Source organism: Rattus norvegicus, chromosome 15 (assembly GCF_021556685.1).
Source record: "Rattus norvegicus strain SHRSP/BbbUtx chromosome 15, alternate assembly SHRSP_T2T, whole genome shotgun sequence".
NCBI lineage: Eukaryota > Metazoa > Chordata > Mammalia > Rodentia > Muridae > Rattus > Rattus norvegicus.
In genome coordinates this window covers 52228758-52242754 of record NC_141548.1, presented here as the reverse complement: position 1 = coordinate 52242754, position 13997 = coordinate 52228758, and the positions used below count along the sequence as shown (strand labels likewise).

The window sequence follows — 13997 nt, the reverse complement described above, 5'->3', positions numbered from 1 at the left end:
GTTCCATCCATTTGCCTATGAATTTCATAGTCATTGTTTTTGATAGCTGAGTAATATTCCATTGTATAGATGTACCACATTTTCTGTATTCATTCCTCTGTTGAAGGGCATTTGGGTTCTTTCCAGCTTCTGGCTATTATAAATAAGGCTGCTATGAACATAGTGGAGCATGTGTCTTTGTTATATGTTGGGGCATCTTTTGGGTATTTGCCCAAGGTAGTTCACTGTCCAATTTTCTGAGGAATCCCCAGACTGATTTCCAGAATGGTTGTACCAGTCTGCAATCCCACCAACAATGGAGGAGTGTTCCTCTTTCTTCTGTGGTGAATTTTTATCTTGCTTTGGTCCACTCATTTATTATTGTGCTCTTTCCTCCTTATTGAAATAGGAGTACTTATTGTGTGCCACTGTATACTAGAACTATGTGGTTTCTTTTATGATGTCATAAGGACTTACAGCTAAGAAATAGCCTTGACTCTCAGAAGAGGCTTGGCCTATGGCATTTTAAACAACGTTGAAACTGTTGAAGACTACAGGAACTTTTTTACATGGTTTGAATGGATTTGGCACTGAAACCATCATGGGCTTAAGAGATAAGAGGGGAAATGATATGTTGACACATCAGGTTGACAAGGAGTAAGCTTGTTGACAATTTATATCAATTATCAACCTAATAGAACCTGGAATCACCTTTAAGACAAATCTCTAAGCATATATGTGAGGAATTTTCTATATTGGGTTAACTGAGGAGGTTATGTGTATAACACCATTTTATGGACTAGCTGAACAAAAGCATTCATCTCTCTCTCTCTCTCTCTCTCTCTCTCTCTCTCTCTCTCTCTCTCCTAGCTGTGGATATAATTTTTGTTGTAAAAATATATAATTAAAATGTATAGTTGTCTTTTTCCCCGCTAGGTCCAGCACCTCAGTGCCCCAAGATATCTGCTAGATATCTTGGCAGAAACACATCCCAACTCCACAGTGGCCCAGTCTCTCTTGCCACCACACACTTCCCTTCACTCAAACCGTCACATAAAAGAACACACAACACAATAACCTTTGACCCAAATGGTAAGATATAATTGCCCACTTAAACATACAAAGCCTGGTACCATCCATCCTTTAGGAACATTAATAACAACCTGTAAATACACAGAGTAGAATCTTAACATCGCCTGCCATGGCTTCTTACCATCTCCTCTCTCCTTTCTCTTCTAGTTTCCTCCTCTTCCTTCAAACTTCTCTCCCACCCTTCCTTCCTTCTCCTCCAATGACAGGCCTCCTTCTATCCTGTACCTGCCCCTCACCTGTACTTTACAAATTCAGTGGGGAGGTTCTGGTGAACTCACCTGAGTGTGACTAGGCAGCTGTCCTTGGAGCAGTGGAATTAGCATCAAAATACAGATAACTTCAGGGCAAACCACAACATATAATGTGACATCCAGCCCCAAACTCCACCTGCCATAACTTTCCTACCATAATGAACTGTACCCTGGAACTTTGAGCCAAAAGAAACCCTCTTTAGTTGCTTTTTTTTTTTACCAAATTGAAAGAAATAACTAATATATGGGGGAGATGGAACTAATCAATTAAAAAACATAGTCATGAATCACTCCAGATTGAAGGAACCTAGAAAGCCAAGAGAGGTATGTACACCTTGAGTTCCCTGGCAAGCTCCTCTTGTCATAAAGGACATGATTGGGACTATTAACAAAGCTTCAGATGACTTTCTGAGTAAAAACTGATGAAGGTTGTTAGTGCTGGATGGTAATATGTTCCCATGTGTTAAAAAAGATTTCAAAATGAAAAATTTACAAAACCATACATCAGTGACTTATCAATCCACATTTAGAATAGCAATAAACATTTTTTTCACAATGAGTCAAGTTTTACATACATATTTGATATTGCAGATATGGAGCTGGCAGGTACCACAAAGACAAACATGAAATACTTCAACCCACTTTCAACCTGATCTGGGCTTGTCACACTTATCCCACACAGTGAGTGCTGCTAGTCCAAGCTCCAGCTGGCCTTCAGGGTGGAGGAGGTACTAAAAGCAGTCACTAACAGCCAGCATTCAACTCTTCTGTTTTTGGTGCAGAAAGCAACCACAGAAAATGCTTAAACAAACAAGAGTGGCCGCACTTGTGAACACAGCCTATACTTTGCATACTTCGAGTAAGGGCTATGAGTGAGTTACTTTTCCAACACTATGGGGGAATGTCCAACAGTCCCGATAAGAGGGAGCAAAGACAGTTCAGATCATAACTTCAGCGGTTTCCAATCCATCATGGAAGACCTGAAAGAGTGGCTCAATTCATGGCAGCAGAATGTAGGAGACTGTTCCGATTACAATGGCAGACCAGGAGACTGAGAGAATGGCTGGAGGCTTTAAAGTCTCACCTCATAATGACCCACCTCAGCCCCATCTTCTAAAGCCCCAGCCTTCCAAAATGGCACTACCATCTGGGAATAAGAATTCAAAGAACATATCTATGGGGCACACTTCAGGTTTAAACTGTAAGAGGGTGTTTTTTATCACCCAATTAGTGTGTCTACAAACCTTCAAAGATCCAGGCTGCTTACGTTTCTTCTCAGGTCCAGAAATCTCTCCTCATGTTTTGATCATCAAACATGCTGTTCCTGGCTAATTTTATATCTCCCACCTGAAGAAAAACAGGGATCAGTATAATTATTTATTTGCACTGCTATTTCTTTGGACTGTATGTGCATTAAACAGTGGAGGACTTCTTACCTCCACAGTTCCCTAGGATATACTGCTGTATTTAATGCTGTTGACATCATTCCATAGGATGCTGCATTGTTTACGTGCTGCCCTGAACACCCGCTTCCAATAACTCTCGGAGCTGTTACAAGTGCCTCGCTGAGGATGATCATAAATGCAAATCTTCCCTGAGTATACAGGAAAATGTAAATGTTAACTCATTTTCTGGCTGTCTTAGATTTACAATTGGAATTTTGTAACATAAGTGGAGACGTGCATCTTCAAACTATATCTCCCCTTGAACTTTGGAGTCATAATTACCGAGTTCCTGGTACGCAATCTGCTCTTTTGGAGTGTTTCCTGTATGCCCACATTCCTATGCTGCTATCAGGGTGGAAGGCAGGCAAGGGGGCCATGGTCAGGGTAAGAGAAGCATTTTTCTTCACAGCTGGAATGCCTACCTCTCATTAGACCAGCTTTAAAACCAAACGACAGAGCCCAGTGTAAGCACATAACACAGAGCAAGAAAGCATCACCAAGGAGACTACGAGAGGAAAGAAGTATAGTTCCTATTAGCTGCCCACCCTTTGGCCTTCCAGACAGATGGATCAGAGAGGGATAGCAATGTGGCCTGGGTACCAACATAAGTGCAAAAGATGCCTGCCATACGCCTGTTGTCTAAATACACTATGGAATGGAAGCAGTACCACAGGCAGAAAATATTTGGACTAGAGTTTCCATGAGGCTTGACCCCAAGACCTGGAAATGAACCACAGGTAAATTGGAACCCTATACTCTTTGACATGCATAGAAGACTCTATAGAACATATGACAGTATTGTAGTTCCTGTGGCTCAATCTTAATCCTAGGAATGCCGTGCTAGGCAGCAGAAGAAAGGCATCTACTAGAATCGTCTCTCTGGTATAAGAAACCATGTCAGAGTGAGAGTCCTATGTCTATTCGTGCTATCACTTCAACCTTATACATGAGAAAAATGGTCAGATCACCTCAAAGAGGACATAAAATTCTTGGGTCTACTTGGTCCCTGACCCAGGCTTGCAGCAGACTGTGTTGCCAGCCCCAACAGAGATGAAGGGTCAGTTTTCCAAGCCTACATATCAGTCTTTGCCACATCCCAAGGAAATTATCACAAAATATAAGACAAATTGAATTAGAACAGACAGACCAGCACTATGGGGCGCAGGGGGGTGAAGTTATTAATTCCTGCCTAGAAAGAAATGAGATTAGCTGAGTGAATTTAAGCAGAGCCTTTAAGCAGAGATGACCTGTGAACATTTGGGTATAGTAAGCAGAGGACCTGCATGCTGGAGGGACTGGCAGTGACCTCCCCTTGAGGAAAGGAAGGGTGAATAGTGAACCTACATGGCCATTTGGGGGTCAGAAGTACATCATCCTATGAATACTAGAAAATTCTGGGAAGGACTAAACATTGCATTAAGAAGGTGGCTGAGAAACACTGAAGGGAGAAAATAATTTGAGGGCAAAGAGTTCATCATAGAATGGCAGAGGCAAAGTGAGTTGTCAGTTATGTGTCATGAAGAAAACATTCTGAGAAATGCATCATTGGGTGACTTTGTCATTGTGCAAACACCATAGACAGTACTTATATTACATAGCCAACTACACACATAGCACCTTGCCTAGCTGTGTGTTCGCATAAATATAATAATATTTATATTTAATATTATATTTATATTTAATAATATTATATTTAATATTAATAAATATTAATTTAATATATTTATATTTAATATTATATTTATATTTAATAATATAATAATAAACATATAAATAAATATGTTTATGAACATCTATTATTTTCTTTTTTTTGTTTTTGGTTATCGTGTCTTTTTTTTTTTATTAACTTGAGTATTTCTTATATACATTTCGAGTGTTATTCCCTTTCCCGGTTTCCAGGCAAATATCCCCCTCCCCCCTCCCCTTCTTTATGGGCGTTCCCCTCCCCATCCTCCCCCCTTGCCGCCCTCCCCCCAACAATCTAGTTCACTGGAGGTTCACTCTTAGCAGGACCTAGGGCTTCCCATTCCACTGGTGCTCTTACTAGGATATTTATTTCTACCTATGAGGTCAGAGTCCAGGGTCAGTCCATGTTTAGTCTTTAGGTAGTGGCTTAGTCCCTGGAAGATCTGGTTGGTTGGCATTGTTGTACCTATGGGGTCTCGAGCCTCTTCAAGCTCTGCCAGTTCTTTCTCTGATTCCTTCAACGGGGGTCCTATTCTCAACTCAGTGGTTTGCTGCTGGCATATGCCTCTGTGTTTGCTGTATTCTGGCTGTGTCTCTCGGGAGAGATCTACATCCGGCTCCTGTCGGCCTGCACTTCTTTGCTTCATCCATCTTGTCTAATTGGATGACTGTATATGCATGGGCCACATGTGGGGCAGGCTCTGAATGGGTGTTCCTTCTGTGTCTGTTTTAATCTTTGTCTCTCTATTCCCTGCCAAGGGTATTCTTGTTCCCCTTTTGAAGAAGGAGTGAAGCATTCACATTTTGATCATCCATCTTGAGTTTCATTTGTTCTAGGCATCTAGGGTAATTCAAGCATTTGGGCTAATAGCCACTTATCAATGAGTGCATACCATGTGTGTTTTACTGTGATTGGGTTACCTCACTCAGGATAATATTTTCCAGTTCCAACCATTTGCCTACGAATTTCATAAAGTCATTGTTTTTGATAGCTGAGTAATATTCCATTGTGTCGATGTACGAAATTTTCTGTATCCATTCCTCTGTTGAAGGGCATCTGGGTTCTTTCCAGGTTCTGGCTATTATAAATAAGGCTGCAATGAACATAGTGGAGCATGTGTCTTTCTTATATGTTGGGGAATCTTTTGGATATATGCCCAAGAGAGGTATAGCTGGATCCTCAGGTAGTTCAATGTCCAATTTTCTGAGGAACCTCCAGATTGATTTCCAGAATGGTTGTACCAGTCTGCAATCCCACCAACAATGGAGGAGTGTTCCTCTTTCTCCACATCCTCGCCAGCATCTGCTGTCACCTGAGTTTTTGATCTTAGCCATTCTCACTGGTGTGAGGTGAAATCTCAGGGTTGTTTTGATTTGCATTTCCCTTATGACTAAAGATGTTGAACATTTCTTTAGGTGTTTCTCAGCCATTCGGCATTCCTCAGCTGTGAATTCTTTGTTTAGCTCTGAACCCCATTTTTAATAGGGTTATTTGTTTCCCTGCAGTCTAACTTCTTTAGTTCTTTGTATATTTTGGATATAAGGCCTCTATCTGTTGTAGGATTGGTAAGGATCTTTTCCCAATCTGTTGGTTGCCGTTTTGTCCTAACCACAGTGTCCTTTGCCTTACAGAAGCTTTACAGTTTTATGAGATCCCATTTGTCGACTCTTGATCTTAGAGCATAAGCCATTGGTGTTTTGTTCAGGAAATTTATTCCAGTGCCCATGTGTTCCAGATGCTTCCCTAGTTTTTCTTCTATTAGTTTGAGTGTATCTGGTTTGATGTGGAGGTCCTTGATCCACTTGGACTTAAGCATTATACAGGGTGATAAGCATGGATCGATCTGCATTCTTCTACATGTTGACCTCCAGTTGAATCAGCACCATTTGCTGAAAATGTTATCTTTTTTCCATTTGGTGGTTTTGGCTACTTTGTCAAAACTCAGGCGCCCATAGGTGTGTGGGTTCATTTCTGGGTCTTCAATTCTCTTCCATTGGTCTATCTGTCTGTCTCTGTACCAATACCATGCAGTTTTTATCACTATTGCTCTGTAATACTGCTTGAGTTCAGGGATAGTGATTCCCCCTGAAGTCCTTTTATTGTTGAGGATAGTTTTAGCTATCCTGGGTTTTTGTTATTCCAGATGAATTTGCAAATTGTTCTGTCTAACTCTTTGAAGAATTGGATTGGTATTTTGATGGGGATTGCATTGAATCTGTAGATCGCTTTTGGTAAAATGGCCATTTTTACTATATTAATCCTGCCAATCCATGAGCATGGGAGATCTTTCCATCTTCTCAGGACTTCTTCAATTTCTTTCTTCAGAGTCTTGAAGTTCTTATTGTACAAATATTTTACTTGCTTGGTTAAAGTCACACCGAGGTACTTTATATTATTTGGGTCTATTATGAAGGGTGTCGTTTCCCTACTTTCTTTCTCGGCTTGTTTCTCTTTTGTGTAGAGGAAGGCTACTGATTTATTTGAGTTAATTTTATACCCAGCCACTTTGCTGAAGTTGTTTATCAGCTTTAGTAGTTCTCTGGTGGAACTTTTGGGATCACTTAAATATACTATCATAGTATCTGCAAATAGTGATATTTTGACTTCTTCTTTTCCGATCTGTATCCCCTTGACCTCCTTTTGTTGTCTGATTGCTCTGGCTAGAACTTCAAGAACTATATTGAATGAGTAGGGAGAGAGTGGGCAGCATTGTTTAGTCCCTGATTTTAGTGGGATTGTTTCAAGTTTCTCTCCATTTAGTTTAATGTTAGCAACTGGTTTGCTGTATATGGCTTTTACTATGTTTAGGTATGGGCCTTGAATTCCTATTCTTTCCAGGACTTTTATCATGAAGGGGTGTTGAATTTTGTCAAATGCTTTCTCAGCATCTAATGAAATGATTATGTGGTTTTGTTCTTTCAGTTTGTTTATATAATGGATCATGTTGGCGGTTTTCCGTATATTAAACCATCCCTGCATGCCTGGGATGAAGCCTACTTGATCATGGTGGATGATTGTTTTGGTGTGTTCTTGGATTCGGTTTCCCAGAATTTTATTGAGTATTTTTGTGTCGATATTCATAAGGGAAATTGGTCTGAAGTTCTCTTTCTTTGTTGGGTCTTTGTGTGGTTTAGGTATAAGAGTAATTGTGACTTCATAGAAGGAATTCGGTAGTGCTCCATCTGTTTCAATTTTGTGGAATAGTTTGGATAATATTGGTATGAGGTCTTCTATGAAGGTTTGATAGAATTCTGCACTGAACCCGTCTGGACCTGGGCTCTTTTTGGTTGGGAGACCTTTAATGACTGCTTCTATTTCCTTAGGAGTTATGGGATTGTTTAAATGGTTTATCTGTTCCTGGTTTAACTTCGGTACCTGGTATCTGTCTAGGAAATTGTCCATTTCCTGCAGATTTTCAAGTTTTGTTGAATATAGGCTTTTGTAGTAAGATCTGATGATTTTTTGAATTTCCTCTGAATCCGTAGTTATGTCTCCCTTTTCTGATTTTGTTAATTTGGATACACTCTCTGTGTCCTCTCGTTAGTCTGGCTAAGGGTTTATCTATCTTGTTCATTTTCTCAAAGAACCAACTTTTGGTTCTGTTGATTCTTTCTATGGTCCTTTTTGTTTCTACTTGGTTGATTGCAGCTCTGAGTTTGATTATTTCCTGCCTTCTACTCCTCCTGGGTGTGTTTGCTTCTTTTTGTTCTAGAGATTTTAGGTGTGCTGTGAAGCTGCTGACATATGCTCTTTCCTGTTTCTTTCTGCAGGAACTCAGCGCTATGAGTTTTCCTCTTAGCACAGCTTTCATTGTGTCCCATAAGTTTAGGTATGTTGTACCTTCATTTTCATTAAATTTTAAAAAGTCTTTAACTTCTTTCTTCATTTCTTCCTTGACCATGTTATCATTGAGTAGAATATTGTTCAATTTCCACGTATATGTGGGCATTCTTCCCTTATTGTTATTGAAGACCAGTTTTAGGCCGTGGTGGTCCGATAGCACGCATGGGATTATTTCTATCTTTCTATACCTGTTGAGGCCCGTTTTTTGACCAATTATATGGTCAATTTTGGAGAAAGTACCATGAGGAGCTGAGAAGAAGGTATATCCTTTTGCTTTAGGGTAGAATGTTCTATAAATATCTGTTAAGTCCATTTGGCTCATGACTTCTCTTAGTCTGTCTACGTCTCTGATTAATTTCAGTTTCCATGATCTGTCCATTGATGAGAGTGGGGTGTTGAAGTCTCCTACTATTATTGTGTGAGGTGTAATGTGTGTTTTGAGCTTTAGTAAGGTTTCTTTTACATATGTAGGTGCCCTTGTATTTGGGCCATAGATATTTAGGATTGAGAGTTCATCTTGGTGGATTTTTCCTTTGATGAATATGAAGTGCCCTTCCTTATCTTTTTTGATGAATTTTAGTTGAAAATTGATTTTATTTGATATTAGAATGGCTACTCCAGCTTGCTTCTTCTGACCATTTGCTTGGAAAGTTGTTTTCCAGCCTTTCACTCTGAGGTAGTGTCTGTCTTTCTCTGAGGTGTGTTTCCTGTAGGCAGCAGAATGCAGGGTCCTCATTGCATAACCAGTTTGTTAATCTATGTCTTTTTATTGGGGAGTTGAGGCCATTGATGTTGAGATATATTAAAAAATAGTGATTATTGCTTCCTGTTATATTCAAATTTGGATGTGCGGTTATGTTAAGTTGTGTGCTTTTCTTCTCTTTGTTTTGTTGCCAAGACGATTAGTTTCTTGCTTCTTCTAGGGTATAGCTTGCCTCCTTATGTTGGGCTTTACCATTTATTATCCTTTGTAGTGCTGGATTTGTAGAAAGATATTGTGTAAATTTGGTTTTGTCATGGAATATCTTCGTTTCTCCATCTATGTTAATTGAGAGTTTTGCAGGATACAGTAACCTGGGTTGGCATTTATGTTCTCTTAGGGTCTGTGTGACATCTGTCCAGGATCTTCTGGCTTTCATAGTTTCTGGCGAAAAGTCTGGTGTAATTCTGATAGGTCTGCCTTTATATGTTACTTGACCTTTTTCCCTTACTGCTTTTAATATTCTTTCTTTATTTTGTGCGTTTGGTGTTTTGACTATTATGTGACAGGAGGTGTTTCTTTTCTGGTCCAATCTATTTGGAGTTTGTAGGCTTCTTGTATGCCTATAGGTATCTCTTTCTTTAGGTTAGGGAAGTTTTCTTCTATGATTCTGTTGAAGATATTTATTGGTCCTTTGAGCTGGGAGTCTTCACTCTCTTCTATACCTATTATCCTTAGGTTTGATCTTCTCATTGAGTCCTGGATTTCCTGTATGTTTTGGACCAGTAGCTTTTTCCACTTTACATTATCTTTGACAGTTGAGTCAATGATTTCTATGGAATCTTCTGTTCCTGAGATTCTCTCTTCCATCTCTTGTATTCTGTTGGTGAAGCTCGTATCTACAGCTCCTTGTCTCTTCTTTTGGTTTTCTATATCCAGGGTTGTTTCCATGTGTTCTTTCTTGATTGCTTCTATTTCCATTTTTAATTCCTTCAACTGTTTGATTGTGTTTTCCTGGAATTCTTTCAGGGATTTTTGCGATTCCTCTCTGTAGGCTTCTACTTGTTTATTAATGTTTTTCTGTGTTTCCCTAAGTGTGTTCATGTCTTTCTTGAAGTCCTCCAGCATCATGATCAAATATGATTTTGAAACTAGATCTTGCTTTTCTGGTGTGTTTGGATATTCCGTGTTTGCTTTGGTGGGAGAATTGGGCTCCGATGATGCCATGTAGTCTTGGTTTCTGTTGCTTGGGTTCCTGTGCTTGCCTCTCGCCATCAGATTATCTCTAGTGTTACTTTGTTCTGCTATTTCTGACAGTGGCTAGACTGTCCTATAAGCCTGTGTGTCAGGAGTGTTGTAGACCTGTTTTCCTGTTTTCTTTCAGCCAGTTATGGGGACAGAGTGTTCTGCTTTTGGGCGTGTAATTTTTCCTATCTACAGGCCTTCAGCTGTTCCTATGGGCCTGTGTCTGGTGTTCACCAGGCAGGTCACTTGCAGCAGAAAAGTTGGTCTTACCTGTGGTCCCGAGGCTGAAGTTTGCTCGTGGGGTGCTGCCTCCGAGCTCCGTGCAGTGGCAGCAATCAGGAAGATCTGCGCCATCGTTTCCGGGAGCTTCAGTGCACCAGGGTTCCAGATGGCGTTTGGTGTTTTCCTCTGGCGTCAGAGATGTGTGCAGAGTGCTGTCTCTTCTGGTTTCCCAGGCGCGTCTGCCTCTCTGTAGGTTTAGCTCTCCCTCCCACGGGATTTGGGTGCAGAGAATTGTTTATCCGGTCTGTCCCTTCAGGTTCCGCTAGTGTCTCAGGTGCAGGGGTCCTGCCGCTCCTGGGCCCTCCCCCACGGGAACCCAGAGGCCTTATACAGTTTCCTCTTGGGCCAGGGATGTGGGCAGGGGTGGGCAGTGTTGGTGGTCTCTTCTGCTCTGCAGCCTCAGGAGTGCCCACCTGACCAGGCGGTGAGGTCTCTCTCCCACGGGGTTTGGGAGCAGAGAGCTGCTGCGGGCCGGGATCTGCAGGTTTGTGACTCCCGGTAAACACAGGAAGTGCCCGGTCCTAGAGGAATTTTGCTTCTGTGTGTCCTGAGTTCACCAGGCAGGTCTCTTGCAGCAGAAAATTTGGTCTTACTTGTGGTCCCGAGGCTCAAGTTTGCTCGTGGGGTGCTGCCTACGAGCTCTGCATGGCAGCAGCAACCAGGAAGATCTGCGCCGCCCCATCTATTATTTTCTTAATCATGGCCCTATGTATAATAAAATAAAGACATGATGTGTAAAATGAGATTAAGTAAAGGATAAGAGAAAATGATACGATCAATAAATGTAATGAAAGACTGAAAGGATGGCTCTGTGGATAAAGGGGCTTGCTGCTAAGACTCATGACCTAAATTCCATCCCCAGGACCTCCATAGTGGAATGAGAAAACCAGTTCCCATAAGTTATCCTCTGGCTTTCACATATGTTCTGTGGCATGCAGACATGATAAATGAATAAAATGTAATAAAATATTGTTGAAGATACCAAGTCAACCTGTAATACTGAAGGCTATTGCAGAACTAGCATGACATACTGTTTTATACTAAAACGTTCTTCTAAAAGTAGGCACACACTTTAATACTTAAAAAGTATACTATAGCAATCACTTTAATGCTAAAAGATGTGTACAGTAACCCCATAGACAGGAACACAATCATCATATCTATAGTATGCACTGTACACAGTTATATGTGCTACGCTTATGCACAACTATCAGTGAATGGGTTTGTGACACCACTGTTACCGTGATACACATGAGTGGTGTTTTTCTGGATGGTGGTGTTATGAAGACTGATGTCATAAGATTACATTGCAATTCAATGAGGCTGCTGCTCTATACCATTGCGGGACACACTGTGATGGTTTGAAGTGCCATTTTAGAAAAATAATGCAACTCCATCCTTTACTACCCTCACAGGTGGGGCAGAGAGTCCTTGAAAGTACTAAATGGGTCAAAGAACAGAATGGGTCTTCACTGAGCACACAGGGATTCGGCGTAAGCAGAAAGCCTTGCATGCATGGATCTTTCTTTATTCCATGCCACGATATTTGCCATCTTAAAAAGTAGGCATTCAAAACAAACAAAAACAAAAATAAAGGGAGAGAAGGAGGGAGGAAAGGAAGAGAGAAGAGAAAGAAAAAAGAAAGGAAGGAAAAAGAGGGAAAGACAGAAGGATGGAGGGAGAAAGAAGGAAGGAGGGAGGAGGCGAAGGAAGGCAGGCAGGAAGGAAAGAGAGTGGGATTTTTCTGGTTTCTTTGGAAAGTCATTTTTGTCATGTGATGTTTTCCTGGAAGTCATCTTATGAGAGGTCACATGATGTTTTTAAGGAAGCTGCTTGTGAGAAGACAGGTTTCTAAAGCAGATGCTTGACCGGGCACGTGGTATTTAGAAAGAGTAGAATCACAGACAGTGAAAGGACACGCATGCATTGCTATGCCCTGCAGCACTTTGCTGATCTCAGGTCTTCACTGGTTGTCACTTCGTAGAGAGAAGTGCACCAAAGAATTTCTTATGGTGTCCCTGCTGATTTTCACTACCTCTGCTGACTTGTGACCATTCAACAGAACATGTTTTTTTCTGGATCAAGCCACTGCTACTGATGTATGTTTAGTGTTTGCTGTAGGACCAGAGTGCTGCTATCATGATAACAAAGAGTGGGACTATCCCAAAGAACTACTACTAAACAGATCCACAACTCCCTTTTCCTATAACCTTTTCTCCCACCTCTGGTCAGTGGGCTAGAAGAGAGGGTGAAGTGTTCTAGAAACCTAAATAAAGTAGGTTTAGAAAAATCCAAGCCTTCAAGAAAGAAAAAAGGGGAAGAGGTGGCTCACACCTTTTATTCCAATGCTCAGGAGGCAGAGGCAGGTGGGTCTCTTTAAGCCGAGCCTGGTTTACAGAGGAGTTCCATCTTGAGAAACAACAAAACAAAACAAAACAAAACAAAACAAAACAAAACAAAACAAAACAAAACAAAAAGTGGGCATTTGAGGAGCAACCAGGTCTTAGAGAGAGCCAGGGTCTTAATCTCTACCAAGGGGTTGTCAGCCTGCACCTAGGGTGTATCATGTACACTCAGCATGCCACTCACACGCCTCCTTATGTAACTTTAACTATACCAGTTACTTTCAATGTAATTGAGGCAATACGCCTGACAGAAGCAGTTTAGAGGGAGGATCTATTTCGACTGACAGTTTTAGGAATTTCATACCATGGAACCAGGGAAGCCATGGTAGAATGGCTTAGTCCAAGACAGTGGTCCACATCATGTCTGTGTTTGCAGTGAAACTAGTATGAAAGGAATGTATCCACTGTCAGCTATATAAGAGAATGGCATGTGGGATATAAGCATGTGGGAATGCCTCTGTCCATAAGACACAAGACAGCTTACATTGTAGCTCCTAGGAAGTACAGAGCACCAACAAAAACCAGGGACTGATAAAGCTTTCGAAGGGCCACATGACCTATTTGACTTGCTAGACCACACTCTACCCCTAACCTCAATGTTCTACTTGGTTCCCGCAGCTTTCCTCAGCAGCATGATCCTGACGTCTCCAGCTCTCGGAATCTGTGTAGACTTCACCTCCACAGATGCACGTGTAGTCCTCAGATCCCGACAGTGAAGCTGACCCTAGTAAACATTACCTGTCCTCATAGACTTTCGGTGGTGTCTTGGTATAGCCTTTGCTTTTTTTGTCGCTTAAGCCCAGGAATACACTCTACCAGGAGACTCTCCCAGGGGACACCACCACTACCTCCTGCAGCAGCAGCATCTTTTTAAAGCACATACCTTTCAAAGGAAAGTGGGATGGGTTTGCATTCTTGTACCTTGCAGCTTCCAATGAGAAGGGCCTTTCCCCGCAGCACATCCCTCCTGTTCTGGAGCATTCTTGAACGATTACAGCTGATCAATCTACACTTATGTGCTCAACTTCTTCAAACACACTCCTGTTCCCCAAACTTACCATTTTTCAA

General features: G+C 41.3%; 1 long non-coding RNA gene across 3 annotated transcripts in view; it reads right to left on the bottom strand.

Moving 5' to 3' along the window:
• Positions 1-1061: 1061 nt before the first annotated feature.
• LOC148001033 (uncharacterized) overlaps positions 1062-13997 on the bottom strand; it is a 53357-nt gene continuing 40421 nt past the window's right edge. For all 3 annotated transcript variants that reach the window (XR_015638345.1, XR_015638344.1, XR_015638343.1), the window contains exons 3-5: positions 10513-11229; positions 2759-2916; positions 1062-2669 (exon numbers count right to left, since the gene is read on the bottom strand). This is a non-coding gene — a long non-coding RNA (uncharacterized LOC148001033). The remainder of the gene's footprint in view (positions 2670-2758; positions 2917-10512; positions 11230-13997) is intronic.